Consider the following 13,345-nt stretch of genomic DNA (forward strand, 5'->3'; position numbering starts at 1 on the left):
TCACTGCAGCTTCAGCCTCATAGGCTCGAGAGATCCTCCCACCTCAGCCTCCCAAGTAGCTGGGACCACAGGTGTACAACACCATGCCCAGCTAATGTTTAAAATTTTTTTGCAGAGACAGGGCCTTCCTCTGTTGCTCAGGCTGGTCTGGAATTCCTGGGTTCAAGTGATTCTCCTGCTTCATCCTCCCAAAGTGCTGTGATTACCATCCTGTGCCACTGCCTGGCCCCATATAAGTGGGATGATGACTTGAGCCTAGGGGTTCCACACCAGCCTGGGTAACATGGCACAAGATCCTGTCTCTACAAAAACTAAAAAAATTAACTGGTCATGGTGGCACCTGCCTGTGGTCCCAGCTACTCCAGGAGGCTGAAGCAGGAGGATAACTTGAGCCCAGGAGTCGAGGCTGCAGTGAGCTCTGATCTTGTCATTGCATTCCAGCGTGGGTGACAGAGTGATACGTTGTCTCTTAAGAAAAGTTACTGGCTACCTGATTATTCATAGGGAAAAAACCTGAACTCTGACCTAAACCTCATACCTCGTACAAAAATTAACTCAAAATGGATCATGGACTAGAACGTAAAATGCAAAATAAAGATGAAAAGAGGAGCTAGAGACTGGGAGAAACTATTTGCAAACTACATGTCTGATAAAGGACTCATATCTATAATATATAAAGAACTATCCAAATTCAGCAGTGAAACCAAATCATCTACTTTGAAAATGAATAAGAGACCTTAAGAGACATTTCAGATAACATATAAGCACATGAAAAGATGTTCACCATCATGAGCCATCAGAAAAATGCACACTAAAGCTACATCACTATACACCTATCAGAATGCCTAAAATAAAAAGTAGTAACAAGACCAATGCTGGTGAGGATGCAGGCAAACGGGATCACTCACACTTGGCTGCTGGGAATGGAAGATGGTACAGCCAATCTGGAAAACAGCTTGACAGTTTCTTAAAAAACTCAATGTGCAATTGCCATAGGATGCAGCACTCACATTCATGGGCAGTTATCCCAGAGAAATGAAGACTTATGTTCACACAAAAGCCTATATGTATCTGTTCATAGCAGCATTATTTATAAAGGCTAGAAACTGGAAACAGCCTGGAGACTGCTCAGCAGGTGAATGGTTAAACAAACTGGTGCACCCAGGCCCCAGATACCACTCTGCAGTAGTTAATGACATCCTTGTTCATCAGTCTTTCAAACTAGAAACCACCATCGTGCTTACTCCCCTTTTTTCCATCCTGGTGGACTTCATTTTGTATTTCTTTCCAATGCATTTTCCCTCTGTCCTTTCTGGTTGCACCTCATGCCTCATTTGAACCGTTGTAAGAGCCCCCGAATTGTTTATCTGCCTCATCATGGAATCCTTTCTACACTTCATGTCCCGCATTGTCATTGGAACAATCTTTCCAAAACATGAACAAACTAACTTAAAAGAAATATCCCAGGTAGCCTTCCAAATAAGTATAAGCTTTCTGTTAGAAGTTTGACTTCTTGCCTATAGGGATCCCGAGGACTGTAGAGAGACAGATTTGCTGTCTGCATTTTAAGATCAGGCAGAAATCCCTGGAGGGGCCCATGTGGAACAGTGGCACAAATACTGGTTCTAGAATCAGAAGCCCTCATATCCTGGTTCTAACACTAGCTGGATGTTCTTGAGAAAGTTTTGGTTTCAAACCTCAGTATGAGGAAGCATACTCAAGGGATCACACAAGGCTGCTGGGAGGAGCAGATGAGGGGCATGGTGAACATGCTGTGTAATCCGTGAAGTACGTCGTATGTGTGAGAAGTGGAGCTGTGTGGATAGCGGTTCTGGAATCACTGTATGAAAACGATGGAAAGCACATTCGTAGTTCTGCCTGATGATACCACTGGGCACCTGTGTTGTACGTGACTGCAACATGGGTGAGGCCCGGGTCAGTACAGCTCACAGTTTGGTTTTCATGCAGTTAGAAAGGCCCGAGAGGACCCTTCCCCCCCAGCTGTAGGAAGGAGGCGGCTGTCTCCTGCCTCTATTTGGTGGGAATGTCTGTGGCTCCTTGGGGACAGGAATGCAGGGAGTGGGGGAAGAAATCCGGCCTGACTGCTCGCTAGTCACCCTTCCCTCAGGAAGGAGTGGAGGGGTCATTTCGTGGTAACTTGCCAAGTCTTTCTTAACTCATCTGCTCTTTGAAATGACCAGCATGACAAGTAAAAGACCCGTTAGAGACAGATGGGCTGTGTGTCCCGTGCGTTTATGGCTTTGTGGAGTCAGAGCTGCCAGAACTCGATAGCTTTCTGGGGAACGGTGGGTCAGCCAAGGGGCTGAAAATAGTGAGAGGAAGAAAATCCACCCTCGTTGCTCTGGTCTGGGAGTGATTACTGAGGAGAGCGGCATGGAGGGCCCAGCCGTGGGGTCCCTCTCAAGCACACCCTCACCGCAGTGGGAATGCGGGTCTCAACCTCCCTAGGCCTCCGTGATTTTCGTCTGTCACATACTCACCTCCAGCAGGGACGTCTATGGTGATGAGATGAGGGAGCATCCTAGCACATGTGGCACTTAGTAGGCTTGTGGTGAGTGGACGCTGGCGTCAGTGGAACAGGAGACTGGGCGCTGCATGTGGACGCACTCACGTGCTGGTGGCATGAGTGGACAGAGGGGAGAGGGACGCTCTGCCGTTCTCCTTTTGGTCTGTCACTCCCGCTGTTGTGAACAGAATCCGTGAGTGTATTCTGTTGCCCCAGTCTACTTGGTAGGCTGATTGTTCAATTTTTTGCTTCCACTTTTGATTTCTTAAGAATGGAAAAAGGAATACTTCAGTTACTTTTCTGGTTGATGGCATACTTTCCTTGATATCACCTTAATGCTTTTTAATTTCTATGTATTTTGGATGCTGGAGCTTGCCTGACATCTGTGTTTTTATGCCTCACCCTCTCGCGTAACTGTTGGCCACACCAGGACCAGAGAGAAGTGACCAGATCGATTGGTAGCAGGGCTAGGACTGGAATTCTCCAGCCTTTTAATGCCCAGCAGAGCAGGCTCTGTTTTCTGTATTGCACTGCTCTTCCCTATTTCGACCCCTGTTAGGACAGTGGATGTGAAATGTAGCTGGACGCTTTTGGGGGTGTGCTAGGAGTGTGGCAGATGCCTCAAACTGGCAGGCAGATGCCTCAAACTGGCATTTTCCCCTGATTCTGAATTCTCATGGCTCAGAGTCAGTCTCTAGGCTACGGACCAGGAAGACGCAGGAAGTTGTTTTGTAGGAAAAACTATGCCAGGGCATTTTTTTCACCCGGTAATTTATTTGGTTTGGACTGGAATAAATCTCTGATATTGGTTTCTTTGCCAATATTATTAGGGAGTGGAGCCTGACTTGTTAACTTAATCCGATTCATAGTGCTTAGAATCTCAGTGAGTGTGTGTTGAACGGAGTGGAAGTGTGAGAGCATCTTGGACAGTGGTTTGCAAACCTAGCTGCATCTGGGGCGCTGTGAAAAACACATGCGTGCTTACTCCAGACCAGTTGAAATAGAATCTGCAGGAATGGAGCCTGGGCAGCTATAATGCTGTTAAAAAACCCCAGGTGGTTCTGATATACCCTAAAGGTTGAGTAAAGGTTGAGATCCACTGATCCACAGTGAATTGGAGTCCTGGATCATAGACATGCCTTACGCTTTCACCAGCTTAGAATGGTTCTTGTGCTTTAGAACTGTGAAAAAGTGTTATGCAAACAAGTGTGGAAATAGCCTAAATGCCACATCCTGTTACTACCTGTCATGAAGTACATTGACCAGTTATTCACTCTATTCTGATCTCTACCCATTCCACCTTTTCTTCATGGAACAATGATTTGACAGTTGGTTATGCAGAACCATTGTAAGTCCAGTTTGATTGGCAGGAAACGATTTTGGGTATGAAGTACCTTTTAGGCATTTATTGAACTCTTGTTTGTACCACCGCTGTGCTGGACAGATTATAAATATTACTTCTTTAAACAAGGCCTATGGAGTCAGGCTGCCTGGGATTTGCTAACTAGCTGTGTCATTTGGGACAAGTTTTTAAGCATATATAAACCTGACTTTCATCTATGAAATGGAATGACAAGGGGTAATTATCATCTCACATGATCGTGCAAATATGTGTGTAAAGTGCCTAGTTTGGTGCCTAACACATAGTAACTACTCAGTAAAGTTATTATTACACCATCATCATCATATTTAAATGTAAATATTAAGAGCTAATAAATTTGTAAAAGGTACTATACCTTTACCCCTTGAATCAAAGACTACTTTAGTTTTAAGCGGTTGGGTGAATTTATCACTTAAATATTGGCCTCTTGAATACCTTGAATTTCAATTGAACGTAGCCAGAGGATTTCATAATTGGACCGTTTCCTCTGGAACTTGGAGCTTTGTTTGTTTTTTGGTTTCACTTCCTACTCTAAGCTTGGGGCTGTGCACACCTTTATGGTGACTTCTGGTACTGGGGAATCAAAGCTTCATTCGCTTCTTTGGAGGAGATGATCTTATGCTATATGAAGCACTCAGACTTTGTTAACTGTGTACCATCCAGACAAGACCAGGTGCTTCCCATGGCAGCCTGTCCTTTTCTTAGCTCTCTCATCAATCTAGCCTGTTCCTTCTATTCCTCTTTATACTAGAACTTGCCTTTGAACAAGGAATGTTGTTTTGTCACTACTAGGTCCCCAGCAATTAGTAATGCCTAGCATATACTAGGTGCCTCCTGAATGTTAATAGGTGATAATCTAGCAGAACACAAGATAAATCCGCAGGTTGAGATTTAAGCTGAGTGGTATGAGCGCTGCATTGGCAAACTTATTAAATCAATTTTGTTAATACAAGTTTAACATATCTTAGTAACTGACTTAGTTCAGGAATCATTTACTGAGTGTCTTCTAGGCCAGACATTGGGGACAGAAAGGTAATAATATGTGATCCCTGCCTCATGCACAGGAAGTCTAGTGTGATGGACAGACACGTGCCAATGGCTGCCATGGAATATGGTGAGCATTAAGATAAAGGGGCACCCTGTGTGCCCTTGGAGCATAGAGCAGGGCTTGTGTTCTGGGAACATGGGCTCCATGTGAAAACACAATTTAAATTTTCTTTCTTTCTTTCTTTCTTTTTTTTTGAGATAGAGTCTTGCTCTGTGGTCCAGGTTGGAGTACAGTGGTGTGATCTCGGCTCACTGCAACGTGCTCCCCCCAGGTTCAAGCGATTCTCGTGCCTCAGCCTCCCGAGTAGCTGGCATAACAGGTGTGCGCCACCATGCCCGGCTAATTTTTGCATTTATAGTAGAGATGGAGTTTCACCATGCTGGCCGGGTTGGTCTTGGACTCCTGACATCAGGTGATCCTCCCGCCTTGGCCTTCCAAAGTTCTGAGATTATAGGCATGTAAGTATTCATCCTTTTAAATATCTGCGGGTAGCACTTAACTTTAAATGGGTACTAATTAAACTATTGAATGACTTTAGTATGGATTGAATGACTTTGCTCGGGCCTCGTTTTTAATTTCCTTCATTAGAGAGAAAAAAAAAATGCAGGTTGAATATCCCTCATCCAAACTGCTTGGAACCAGAAGTGTCTCAGATTTTTTTATATTTTTGGATTTTTGAATATTTGTACTATACTTGCTGGTTGAGCCTCCTGAATTCAAAAGTCCAGAGTCTGAGCTGTTCCAATGAACATTTCGTTGAGTGTCACGTCGGCACTCAAAAGTTGTGGATTTTGGAGTTTCTGGTTAGGGAGACTCATCCTGTATGGGCGGTGGATTGTCGCAGGAGTTCCGGACCAGAGGTTGGGTGACTAGGGTTTAGTTTTCACTTTGTTACTAAACAGGCTGTTTTCTTCCATAAGCTCAGCTTTAGATCCCCCGGTTGTCAAAGAAGGGAATGGGCCATCTGATGTTTAAGGCCTCTGTTAGTTCTGACTTGGAGACACCTGGCTTCAGTTCATCTTCCTTAGGAGTGGACAAAGAATATGGGAATTTTGAAATTGTTAGTCAACATCTACAGGGTCGTTGCAGCCTGGTTTTGGGTAAAGGTCATCTTTAGTGAGCCCAGGGAGAAACAGTGGTTTAGCTGTCAGCTGAGAGGGGTAAGCGGTTCTATTAATTTTCCTCTGTGGTAGTGGAAGCATTGTTAAGGGTCACAGCGTTAGTGGAGCTGACTGGAAAGAGGAGGGGAACTCACTGTTGCAGGTTATATTGAATGTCTTTTCAGTCACTAAATGCTTTTTATGATATGTTTTTCAGGATTTCAGTGTTGTATGATTTCTCTGTGTTAAGCACAGGAAATTTAACATCAGCAAAAAAGAATGCTTTTTTTTTCTTTTTTTTTTTTTTGAGATGGGGTTTCCCTCTTGTCATCCAGTCTAGAGTGCAGTGGCGTGACCTCAGCTCACTGCTACCTCGGCCTCCTGAGTTCAAGCGAGTTTCCTGCCTCAGCCTCCCGAGTAGCTGGGATTACAGGTGCCCGCCAGCATGCCCGGCTAATTTTTGTAGTTTTAGTACACATGGGGCTTTGCCATATTGGCCAGGCTGTTCTTGAACTTCTGACCTCAGGTGATCCTCCTGCCTCGGCTTCCCAAATTGCTGGGATTACAGGCATGAGCTGCCACGCCTGGCCTTGAATGTTCTTTCTGTGGGAATCTACAAAAGCCAGGTTTTGAGTCTAGTGGCAGAAAACCTCTTCTTCATTGTTTAGCTGTGCTGTGAACTTGGAGGGCTTCAAGCCCAGCTGAAAAAGCTGTAGTATTTTCTGTCAGTTGGCTGTCTTGGAGAACTTAATGAGCACTGGGCTGGAGTGATACTGTCAGAGTTCATGAGCGGTGTGAGGCTCTCAAAGCCTAGATACTGGGGTTGCCCAAATACATCGGCTGGTCTCACTATTTCTCTTGGGAGTCGGGGGGTGGAAAATGCAGTGGTCTTAACTCTGCTCTTAATTTGATAGTGCTGTTATTAATGGTAGGAATGATTTCGTATGTTTGCATTTTGCTTTGTAATTCACAGAGAATTTTAAAATCCATTATCTGATTTCATTCCCTCAGCAGTTCTGTGAAAAAGGCAGAGCAGTTTTCATATCTTCTGTTTTCCCATGATTCTCTTGTGGTTCACAGAAGCTAAGAGCCTTCACCAAGGTCATAGGGTGAATGAGTCGCAGAGCTGGGAGTAGAGGCTCAGGCTTCTAGTGACCCTGTTTCTTCCTTGATAGCTCGCTCTGGTGGCGCTATGCTCAGGTAACGGCACACGTTCGGTTTGGTCTTTTGTAAATCCCTGCCCCATTTCGGGGGAGGTTCTTGGGAGGCTTTTATTCATTTTGGAGCATTTAAGTATCTTGTCCTCTCTCCCTCTTCCCAGATGCATGGGCATTTCTGCAGGCCCTCAGGCTGGTCCTTGTGCGTGGGGGCATCTCCTGCCTCCACGTTGCTTGCACGCCCCCTTCTGAAGGTGCTCTTCCCCGCATGGAGCCCCCTCGTGCTGCCTCCACACTGCAGGCTGTTCGGTAAATGTTCCTAAGTGAGCATCGTTGTTTTCTAGAAATGGGACGGGGTATGGATGCCAAGTTCTTTTCTGTGTGAAGTCTTCGATTGTATCATCTTGCCTTCCCCGTGTGTGCTCCTTGAGGTTGTCGCTGTGCTGCGGTCATCTGTGTTCCCTAGGGTGCCTCCCTTGGAGTCCTGGCCATAGTAGACATGCAGTCAGTGTTCACGGCCTAAATGAGAGAAAGGCCAACAGAGTCATTAAATCTGGAAAATGACAAGTGAGGGAAAGGAATTTTTATTGAAGGCATGTGAAAAAGAAATCTTTTTAGAAAAGTTGACCTGTTTCTCAACTGGAGTTGAATTTCAGCTCAGAAAAAACAGCTGTGTGCCCAGATGGCTTTGGGATTTCAGTTTGTGACAGATGAATTGAATTTGTTGTTGTATGAATGTGTTATCCTTTTGTGGTTTTATTAGGCCTTTCTCCCAAATGGAATCGATTTTTCTATAAAACTCACACTTCCTTTTTGAGAAGTGTAACACTAATTGTATGGAATGGTCTCCCAAAAGATTACCTGCCATGAACCGAACACACTGCCTCAGACTCACGGTCCCTGGTTTCTGCCTGTGCAGCTGCAGGGCAGAGAGGCACGCTCGAGCTGAAATCAAGACGCGTGTCTGCATCTTCTCTTTCTTGACTGCTGTTTCGTCTCTGAGCTGGCCTGCCTTCAACGTCTAGGAGCTTGGTGGGTGTAGACACATTACGGTATGGAGGAGGGATACGGCGTTGCCACAGCCAGGAGACTCGCTGAAGTCTCTGTTCTCTTCCTGCTCACTGCTCTGACTTTGTATAAGTCACATGTGTAGGGCTGTGCACAGTGGCTTACACCTGGAATCCCAGCACTTTGGGAGGCCAACCTGGGAGGATCTCTTGAGCCCAGAGTTTGGAACCAGTCTGGGCAACATGGTGAAAGCCCATCCCTACAAAAAATAAAAATTAAAATATTAGCCAGGTGTGGTGGCTCATGCCTGTAATCCCAGCTACTGGAGAGGCTGAGGTGCGAGAATCACTTGAGCCCGGGAAGTCGAGGCTGCAGTGAACCATCATCACGCCACTGCACTCCAGCCTGGTCAGAGCAAGACCTTGTCTCAAAACAGACAAAAACAAACAAACAAAAACCCATGTGTAATAGTGGCAGTAGTTAACTTTTGAAAGTTTGAAGAAAAGTTTCTAAATCACCCGTGACCATGGACAATTTACTTAGCCTTTCTATGCCTCAGTTTCCTCATCTATGAAAAATGAGAGAATATGGTACTGATCTTACAGGATCATTAAACCATTGCCCAGATTGCTTATAGAGCTAGAGCTTTTTCCTTGAAGTACATGAGTATGGCTGTCAGACATCTGAAACCCGAAGCCATCTTACAACATCATTTGGATGCTACCCCCTCTTCGCCCTCTTTTTCCATTTGTAAGGGACAAGGATCCAGGAAGGAAAGAATCAGCTTACAAAGGCTTTTGTTACAATTAATCGTTCATGTTCTTTCTTTCGGTATCTTATTCTCTGTTTACATTTTTTTTTTATTACATTTTTTGAGACAGAGTCTTGCTCTGTCACCCAGGCTGGAGTGCAGTGGCATGATCTCGGTTCACTCCAACCTCTGCCTCCCAGGTTCAAGTGATTCTTGTGCCTCAGCTTCCTGAGTAACTGAGATTACAGTTGTGTGCCACCACGTCCAGCTAATTTTTATGTTTTTAGTGGAGACAAGGTTTCGTCATGTTGGTCAGGCTGATCTTGAACTCCTGAACTCAGGTGATCTGCCTGCCTCAGTCTCCCAAAGAACTGAGAGTACAGATGTGAGCCACCGCCCCCGGCCGCTGTTTTCATTTTGTAACACTAGCGTCACCCCAGTGTAGGGTGGCTAGGGGTATTCTTCTTTCCTGTTTCCTGGTGTATTTTCCTCTACAGTATTGATCACTCTTTAACATACTTTTTGGTTGTCTGTCGCTACCTACAAAAATATATGTTCGCTGTTATATCACCAGTGCCTGGCACATAGATAGTCAATATTTGTTGAATGAATGAATGAATGAATGAATGAATGGGCTGAAAGAACCTTATTCTTCTTTCTTCTGTCAGTTCACACCAAATGCTTTTGGAAAATGCTATATGAACAGGGATCATAAGCAGCAGAGGTTACACACATGGCTGTGGGATAGCCCATCATCCTCAGATAATTGTCTGGAAGGAGGTGGAGTACTTGAGTAGAAATGATACAAGATAACTTCTTCAGGAAATCAGCCAAGTGTCACAGCTTTTCACACAGGCGTGTGATGTTTGCGTATGTGTGTATGAAGAGCTGTCATGGCCTAGAATCACGGGCCTTTAGATCCCTTGTACAGATAGAAAAGTAAAGTCGGAGGCCCAGGAATGCTGTAGGCCACCAAGGTAGAGTCCCTGTCTGTCCTTCTCAGTGTCCAGTCACTTCTCACTGCACTCCCCTCTTTACTCCTAAAGCCACTTTCCCTAACTCTGAATGTGTAACCACGAGGGAGAAAATGTACTCCAGGCTCACAATTTGTGGAGAAAAAGCCCAGCACCTAAAAATAATGTTCACAAAGTTTGTACCTAGAAAACGTGGCCATTTCTATCATGTCTTTGAATTTCCCTGTTTCTCATACATTTTATAAACAAGACAGTAGAAGGAGATTCGTGAACAGCAACTTTAGAACAAGGGGGAAAATATCAAACCTAGAGCATTCCAGTTTCTGTTTTCTTCTCAGTTTAGGGCTGAGGCACTTTAGCTTCCTGTCTAAGGGACTACTCAAATCTGATTAGAAGCCATTGTGGGCTGGTAATTATCCATAATTTTAGGAAGACAGATGTAGCACCAACTCTGTTCTCTAATAGCAGGCTTATTAATTTTAAATTTGCATGGCAGGAGAATCAGATGGCGAGGTGAGATAAGCATTCAGATGCTTGGTCAATGATAGCTGTTTACTTCCACGTGTCACATGGGGATTTGGGACCCAGGAAGTCCACTGAGAACTGATGATTGTCTGTCCCCTAACCAGCTGGGTTCTTTTTCATCCTGAGCTCAGAAAGATTGCTCCTACTGCAGCCAGGGAAGACAGGTTGTTGACTGGTTAGAAATCATGGTAGGTTATTTTCTCCACTCGCAGTTCGCAGTTGGAAAGCAGAGCTATCAAAAAGTTGTCTCTGTTGTATTTCAAATCTGGGTGTTTAAAAAATTATGTAAGCAATTTAATCATTTCTTTAACAGTAGTTGTGTGTGTTCTTGATGCGAATGAGAGGTGCATTCCCTTGTAAAATCCCTGGGACTTAATAGGAAGATGTGAGCCTTAGAACAGAAGTTGGTTTTCTAGATGATCACGTAGATATGATGCTGAGCACTAGACAAAGATGTTGATTGAAGCGATTTAAAAAAATTTTGTCTGAGTTCAGATTTTACACCAATATTTAGAAAATCAGCAAAAGAACTTGGAGGAATGTTCTCAGGCATCCAGTTCAGCCCCCTGCGCACATTGTCATAAAATCCGAGTGTGTGTACAGGGAGACGCATTCCTTTCTGTTCTCATCACTGGCCCTTCCCTGGCTCTGCACCTGCCTGTCATGCGCGTCCCTGTGAAGAGACCACCAAACAGGCTTTGTTTGAGCAATAAAACTTTTTAATCACCTGGGTGCAGGCGGGCTGAGTCTGAAAAAGAGAGTCAGCGAAGGGAGATAAGGGTGGGGGCGTTTTATAGGATTTGGGTAGGTAAAGGAAAATTACAGTCAAAGGGGGGTTGTTCTCTGGTGGGCAGGAGTGGGGGTCACAAGGTGCTCAGTGTGGGAGCTTTTTGAGCCAGGAAAAGGAATTTCACAAGATAATATAATCGCTTAAGGCAAGGACCGGTCATTTTCACTTCTTTTGTGGTAGAATGTCATCAGTTAAGGTGGGACAGGGCATTTGCACTTCTTTTATGATTCTTCAGTTACTTCAGGTCATCTGGGCATATAAGTGCAAGTCACAGGGGATGCGATTCCTTGGCTTGGGCTCAGAAGCATGACATTGCCCTCTTCCCTACCTTTTCCCTCCTGTGCGGTTCTCTCACAAAGTGAATGGCCTCAGCCACAGCTTCTCTGCAGCTGCATCAGACTGTGGCGACAGGAGTGGTGGCTCCTGCAGGGCCTGCTGTCCCCACTGAGCCCAGTCTTGCTTGCCGCTGGAACCTGGTCACCATTTTGCACCGAAAGTATGTAATTCTATGGAATGAAAGCCAACATGCTGGGAATGGAGGTGTCTTTATCACGGTGCTCTGCATATTTTAATCTTGGGTGGAAAGTATGGAAAAGTATGTGATACCTGTGGTTTGATGTCAGAAGGACGTTGTGAACTTGACGTGGACTGAGGATGTTCAGGTGCAGCAGGCACCCTGGCTTCATTAAATGAGACTTCCCCATCTCCCTGTCAGGCATGCACAGGTGTATGGCCACATCTTATGTGTTATCCTTATCTAGAGTGCGCCTTGTCGTCACGTTTAAAGTTACATGATGATATTCTGCCTCATAGAGTAGGTCCCAAACCGCATTCAACACAGAAATGCACTCTTGCTTTTATACATAGAAAGTGCTTTCATATACCAAGTGGGAGAGCAGTCCTAAAATCTGGGCTGGAATCACAGAAGGAAGACTTGGGGAAGCAATAGATTCCCTAATCCAAAGCTGGTTTTTGATGAACCTAGAAACAGGACCAAGAGAAGTGAATTTGCCTAAGGCCCTGACAGTGTCTCACGGTAGCATTTGAACCTAGCAGTTTCTTGACCTATTTCTTTAAATGATTAGTCATGCTTCCTCTGATTCCTATATAAACGTATTCCTCATTCATTCTTTTGTTTCAGTGAATTATTGCGGTGCTACCACGTAGCAGTATTTGAGTCAAAATGTGGCAGTGTTTATCCCTTTCCAAGGTTTTTAGTTGTACAGTTTGTCAAAGTTGTGCTAACAGTTTCTTGTTGGTTGCAAGGTGTCCTTTCAGAAGCCAATTGTGTGGTGTATTTATATTGCTTGTTGGAGGTAGTTTGGTTAGAACCTACTTTGAGTGGCTGGCGTGGGCCTGGGGGACAATAACAGCTGCCTGCTTCATGGGCAGAGATGAAGTAATTGCTTCCTGGGAAGTACCATCCTCCTGGCCACACTCTCCAGCCCATTTCCTTTGTGGTGGTTTCCTTGCATCTGCATGGTTCTGACTTCATGTGAGTCTCTTATTTTAGCATATGACTTCAGGCTGTGGGGAAGAATGGCCATTTTAGCACAGAGATGCACACAAAGGAACAACTGGCTAAATGTGAGTGAAGACATTCTTGGGGGGGGATTCATTTCTTTTATTCTGTAACAGGCAATCTGGGAAACATTCTGGACATGTGGCCTGTGGCCTGCACTGTCACAGCTCCTCCCTGCAGGATCGCAGATGTTTGGAGATTGTAGTGATAACTGTTATCATTGAGAATGCCATTCTCACAGGCTCTAATAAGTCAGGATTTATTCAGTGTGAATTTGTTAAAGACAACTGTATTTCTAGCCAAATCCATGGGAGATGTTTCTCCTGGCAGTGTTGCTGGGGGTATTCCCATGGCTTAGTCTTAGGGGAGCACACGCCTTTGAATACTGCTGAAGCTGTAAGTACCCAAAGCGCACCGGAGTACTTTTGCCATACGGGGTGTTAGTCACTGATACACGTCTCAGTCAGACCTGATGGATTCTTGACCCCTTCCTTTCTTAATTTTTTAATTTTTATTTTTTATTTTTGTTTTTTAAGAGCACAACCCCTCAGGTGGCCACCAT

This window comes from Chlorocebus sabaeus, unplaced genomic scaffold (genome assembly GCF_047675955.1).
Source record: "Chlorocebus sabaeus isolate Y175 unplaced genomic scaffold, mChlSab1.0.hap1 unalloc_scaffold_324, whole genome shotgun sequence".
Taxonomy (NCBI): domain Eukaryota; kingdom Metazoa; phylum Chordata; class Mammalia; order Primates; family Cercopithecidae; genus Chlorocebus; species Chlorocebus sabaeus.